Here is a 6,182-nt window from a genome sequence, read left to right on the forward strand (position 1 = left end):
AATACTGGAGTGGGTTGCTATTTCCTCCTTCAAAGGATCTTCCCTACCCAGGGATCGAACCGAGTCTCCTGTATTGGTAGGAGGGTTCTTTACCACTGAGCCACCAGGGAAGCCTGAGCAAAATATATACAATAGAATATTATTCAGCTTAAAAAAGGAAGGAAATCTTGGCACAAACTACAACATGGAGAAACCTTAAGGACATCATGCTAAGGGAAATAAGCCAGTTACAAAAAACAAATACTGCCTGATTCCATTTATGTATGTTATCTGAAGTAGTCAAATGCATAGAAATATAAAGTAGATTGTGGTTACCAGGGAGGGGCTGGAGGGTGGGGGGAAAGGGAAATTGTTGTTTAAAAGGTACAGAGTTTTTTGTTCTGTCAGAGGAAAAGTTCTGTAAATCTGTTTCACAACAAGGTGAATATAATGAATATTACCGAATTATACACTTAAAAATGGTTAGGATGGTTCGTCTTACATTTTGTGTTTTTTTACTACAATAAAAACATTGAGGTGCATTTTTGTTTTGTAGTTGCTTTTCATATTTATCATAACAATGTCTCCCTTCAGCTTTTCAATAAAGACGGTCTTCTGGGAAGATGTGAAATTTTTGTCTTGTAGCTTTGTATATCCCCAGATATCATGTGCCCAGTTTGAGAAGCCTTACTCTGCATCACATAATGTGCACGTGTGTTAAGTCACTTCAGTTTTGTCATACTCTTTGTGACCCCGTGGACTGTAGCCTGCCAGGCTTCTCTGTCTGTGGGATTCTCCAGGCAAAAATACTGGAGTGGGTTGCCATGCCCTCCTCCAGGGAATCTTCCTGACCAAGGGATAGAACTCACATCTCTGTGGTTTCTGTAACAGTTTTGTCCAGATATATGCCCAGGAGTAGGAAGGCAGAATCATATGATAACTCTATTTTTAGCTTTTTAAGGAATCTCCATACTGTTCTCCATAGTGGTTACACCAATTTACATTGCCAATGACAAAGTAGAATGGTTCCTTTTCTCCACACCCTCTCCAACATTTATTATTCGTAGACTTTTTGAGGCCTAAGTGAGGGTTGGTTCAAGATGGCAGAGTAGAAGGACATGCGCACATCTTTTCCTTCCAGAGCACCAAAATCACAACTAGCTGTTGAACCACCACTGACAGAAAGATACTGGACCCCACCAGAAAAAGATACCCCGTGTCCAAGCACAATGGAGAACCCACAACGAGATGTTAGGAGGGCCAAAATATGGCAACCCAGTCCAGTATTCTTTCCTGGAGAATCCCCATGGACAGAGGAGTCTGGCGGGCTGCAGTCCTTGGGGTCCCAAAGAGCTGGACATGACTGAGCGACTAAGCACAATCATGATAAAGTCAAATTCTATACCTGGGTGGACAACTCACTAACTGGAGAACAATAATACCAAAGAAGTTCTTGCACTATTGTGAAGGCTCTAGGCCCCACATCAGGCTCCCCAGCCTGGGTATCCAGCAAAGGGACAGGGACTCCTCAGAGAATCTGACTGTAAAGGCCAGCAGGACTTACAGAACTTCCGCAGGACTGGGGAAACAGAGACTCTTGGAGGGCACAAACAAAATCTTGTGCATACCAGGACCCAGGAGTAAGAAGCAGAGACCCCCCAGGAGACTGAGCCAGACCTACCTGCTAGTGTTGGAGCATCTCCTGCAGATGCATAGGTTGGCAGGGGCCCTTGGCGGGGACATAGTCACTGGAAGCAGCAGTGCTGGGAGATACGTCTTGGCAAGTCCTCTTGGATGTCTCATAGAGCCTGCAGTCTCCGGGACTGGGTTGCCTCAGGACAAAGAACTAACAAGGAGTCCCACCCATCAGCAGACAATTGGACTAAAGATTTACTGAGCACAGCCCTGCCCACCAGAGCAAGACCCAGTTTTCCCTACAGTCAATCCCTCCCATCAGGAAGCTTGCAAAAGCCTCTTATCCTCATCCACCAGAGGGCAGACAGAAGAAGCAAGAATACAATCCTGCAACCTCCAGAAGGAATAACACAATCAGAGAATGCTAACCAAAATATTATTTGTAGACTTTTTAACGGGGCCACACTGATTGGTGTGAGGTGATATTAAAACCTCATTGTAGCTTTCATTTGCACAATTATTCCTCTAGTAATTAGCAATGTTAAGCATTTTTCATGTTCCTGTTTACCCTCTATGTCTTTCTGTTTCTAATTTCATTGGTTTCTGCTCTTATCTTTATGTTTTCCTTCTGCCTATTTTGGATATATTTGCTCTTGCTTTTCTAAATTCTTAAGGTGAAACCTTAGATTGTTGATCTGAAATCTTCCTTCTTTTCTAATATTAGCATTTAAAATATAAATTTCTCTTTAAGCATTTCTTTAGCTGTTTCCTAAAATTTATGATGTATTGTGATACTTTCTTTTAGTTCAAAGTATGCTAGTTTCTGGAGCTTCCGTGGTAGTTCAGCTGGTAAAGAATCCACCTGCAATGAGGGGGACCTGGGTTCAATCGCTGGGTCAGGAAGTTCCACGGGAGAAGGGATAGGCTACCCACTCCAGTATTCTTGGGCTTCCCTGTGGCTCAGCTGGTAAAGAACCTGCCCTCAAAGCAGGAGACCTGGGTTCAATCCCTGGTTTGGGAAGATCCTCTGAAGAAGGGAAAGGCTACCCACTCCAGTATTCTGGCCTGGAGGACTGTATAGTCCATGGGGTTGCAAAGAGTCAGACATGACTGAACGACTTTCATTTTTTTCCATGCTAAATTTCTGTATGATTTATGGCTCTACTCATGGGTTATTTACAGTGTGTAGTTTAATTCCTAAATATTTGGGGGTTTTCCAGAGATCTTCCTGTTACTAATTTCTGCTTTAATTCCCTAGAGTCAGAAAATTTATTTTGTATGATTCCATTCTCTTGAACTTTTTGACACTTGCTTTATGACCCAGAATTTAGTCCATTTTGGTGAATTCCATGTGTACTTGAAAAAGAATGTATACTCCACTGTTGTTGGAGATAGTATTCTAGTTGGTCAAGCTAGTCAACTATTTCTGTTTCAGTTTTATCAGGCTTTTCCCAATGTATTTTGAAGCTCTGTTATTAGATACACAAGCATTTACAATTATTTTCTCTTGATAAATTGCCTCCTTTATTATATATTGTCCTTTTTATTCCTAGTAATGATCTTTGTTCTGAAATCTTACTTAGTCTGATATGACTGTGGTCACCTCAGCTTTCTTTTGAGTGGTGCTTACATGACATATCTTTATTTATTATTTTTACTTTTAACCTATCTTCATATTTATATTGAAAATGAACCCACTGTATGTAGCAAATAGCTTGGACTTTGCTTTTTTATTTGATGTAGCAGTCTATACTTTGTAATTGGAGTGTTTACATAATTCAGGGTTATGGTGAAAAGAAAAGAAAAAATGAAAGTCACGCTGTCCTGTCCAATTCTTTGCTATCCCATGGACTGTAGCCTGCCCAGCTTCTCTTTTCATGGAATTCTCCAGGCAAGAGTACTGGAGTGGGTTGCCTTTTCCTTCTGAACCAGGTAAAGAACTCAGATTCTTTACCAACTGAGTTACTAGGGAAACCCATTAGGGTTAGGGTAATGTAATGTAATTATCAACATGGTATACTTGAATGTTGTTTAGAGAGCAAATCTTATGAGCTGTCATCACTATGAATGCTGCTGCTGCTGCTAAGTCGCTTCAGTCGTGTCCGACTCTGTGCAACCCCAGAGACGGCAGCCCACCAGGCTCCCCTGTCCCTGGGATTCTCCAGGCAAGAACACCGGAGTGGGTTGCCATTTCCTTCTCCAATTCATGAAAGTGAAAAGTGAGCATTTCTATATGAGATGATAAATGTTGACTAAACATGTTGTGATAATCATTTCACAATATATGTAAGTCAAGTCATGATGCTGAACATCTTAAATTTATACAGTCCTGTAGGTTGAATATGCCTCAAAAAACTGCAGGGAGGCGGAGAAAAATTTTCTCTTTATCACCGTTTTTCAACTATTTGGTTGGGGTGTATCTTGGTGTTGTTTCTCTGTTTATTCTTCTTGAGGTTTGTTGAGATTTAAAACTGATATTTATACATTTTGCTGCTAAGTATCTTCAGCCATATCTGACTCTTTGCGACCCTACAGACTGTAGCCCACCAGGCTCTTCTGTTCATGGGATTCTTCAGGCAAGAATACTGGAGTGGGTTGCCATTTCCTTCTCCAATTTATACATTTTATGAAATCTCAAATATGCTAGCCATTATTTCTTAAAATAATTTTTTGCTCCCTCATCTCCCTTGTACTCTCCTCTCTTCAAATTTTACATGTGCTGAAACATTTTCTTTCTTATTCCTCAGATCACTGCTACCCTCCTCATTTCTTTAGTACTTTTCACTCTGTAATTAGCTTTAATAATCTCTGTGGTTTTGTCTTCAAGCTTTCTTTTGACTAACCAGCCACTAATCTCATCCAGTGTATACGTGTAATTTTTTCAAATATTATGTTTTTTTATTCTAGAACTTCCATTGGGTCTTTTTCTATATATCTTCCATTTCTTTCTTGTTTTCTATTACTTCCTTATACATATGAAGCAGATTTTAGTGGCTATTTTAAAATCTTTATCTATTAATTCCATCAAAGTTTTCCTTTCTATATTTGCCTCCATAGATTTTTCTCCTGATTATCTGCAATATTTTCCTTCTTCTTTGTATGTCTTGTAGATTTTTACTAGATACCAGATATTTTTAATTTTACATTGTTGGGCTCAGTTTGGACTTTGTTCTGGCATGCCAATAATTTGCTTGAAAGCAGTGTAATTTTTTTCAAAGATTGCTTTTAGGTTTTGTCAGAGTGGATTCAAGTTAACCTCTTGTCTGTGAGAAGGTGCTGAGCAGGAGAAAAGAATTAAGTCCAAGGACAGGTAAATGGAGAAGAATAGGACTCAAGAGCCAAGGAGAGAGCACAGAGGAATGAGATAGATCAATGGCTAAAGACCTAAGACCAGCACAGCAGAGGGACTGCATTCCTGCAAAAGCCACCACGGTGGGGGGGAGGGAGTTTGTGCTTATATGTAAAACTGAGTTCTGGGCTTAGATAACCATAAGCAGGTTTGTCACTTACACTCAGAAGGTGAGTGTGGTGTGGACATACTCTTGGTGTATATCTATCATCCTTGTCTCCACCCGCTCAAAGGAAGAGTTGTGTCCACTCCATGTACTAATCAAAATTCCTGCCACACAATTAAAAAATGACATCTCTGATCCCTCCTGTTATCCTACTCTAAATGAATCTAAATTGCAGTGCCACTAGTGGGAAGAAAAAAAAATTTATTTACAGAGTTGTATAAGACAGTGGGAAGGACAAGGTGGCAAGGTGCCCTGGGACCCTGTTCACATACAGGCTGTCCCCACCCCCTCTGTTTGCAGGGAGAGAAGTAGGGAGGCTCCTTTCCCAGCTGTGGTTCCATGTTCTGGATCATGAAATGATCCTCTCTGCTTTCCACTAACAGACTTTATTTCCTCAGTTACTCACTATCTGTGACCACCTAGCATCTCATATCCTTCACGTGAGGCAGACTTCTTCCTTCTTTCACTCAGTCGTGTCCAACCCTTGCGATCCCATGCACTGTTGCCCACCAGACTCCTCTGTCTGTGGAATTCTCCAGGCAAGAATACTGAAGTGGGTAGCCATTCCCTTCTCCAGGGGATCTTCCCGATCCAGGGATCGAACCCAGGTCTCCTGCATTGCAGGAGGATTCTTTATCATTTGAGCCACCAGGGGAGCCCTCTTTCTTCTTGGAGACCACATTAGAATGTCAATTCACTCAAAGGAATATTAATTTTATCAATTCAGTGCACTCAATACAACATGGGACAGCCCAGAAAAGGCGAGGGGAGTGGCGGGTAAAAATGAAGAAGAAAAATCAAACAATGCCAAAGAATGGCATGTCTCAACTATCCTCACCCAGCACCTCAGATGCCCTGATGGTCAAAATAACAAATAAGGGGGCATCTGGCCCCTGATGGGGGGAAACCAAATTCAAAAACATTCTATAAATTACACAAAGGACAAATTCAGGAAATAAAGAACTGGAGACTTGGAGGAAATGTTTCATTGTTGGTCATGATGATCAAAAGATAATGGTTAACACACGCACACACATTCACACCTCATCCCCC

General features: G+C 41.1%; 1 long non-coding RNA gene across 1 annotated transcript in view; it reads right to left on the minus strand.

Moving 5' to 3' along the window:
• LOC147367422 (uncharacterized) overlaps positions 1-1,887 on the minus strand; it is a 70,160-nt gene extending 68,273 nt beyond the window's left edge. Inside the window, exon 1 of the long non-coding RNA XR_015170077.1 lies at positions 1,661-1,887. This is a non-coding gene — a long non-coding RNA (uncharacterized LOC147367422). The remainder of the gene's footprint in view (positions 1-1,660) is intronic.
• Positions 1,888-6,182: the final 4,295 nt, after the last annotated feature.

This window comes from Bos grunniens, chromosome 8, assembly GCF_055505025.1.
Source record: "Bos grunniens cultivar Pamir isolate PY7600 chromosome 8, Bosgru_T2T1.0, whole genome shotgun sequence".
In the NCBI taxonomy this organism is placed as follows: domain Eukaryota; kingdom Metazoa; phylum Chordata; class Mammalia; order Artiodactyla; family Bovidae; genus Bos; species Bos grunniens.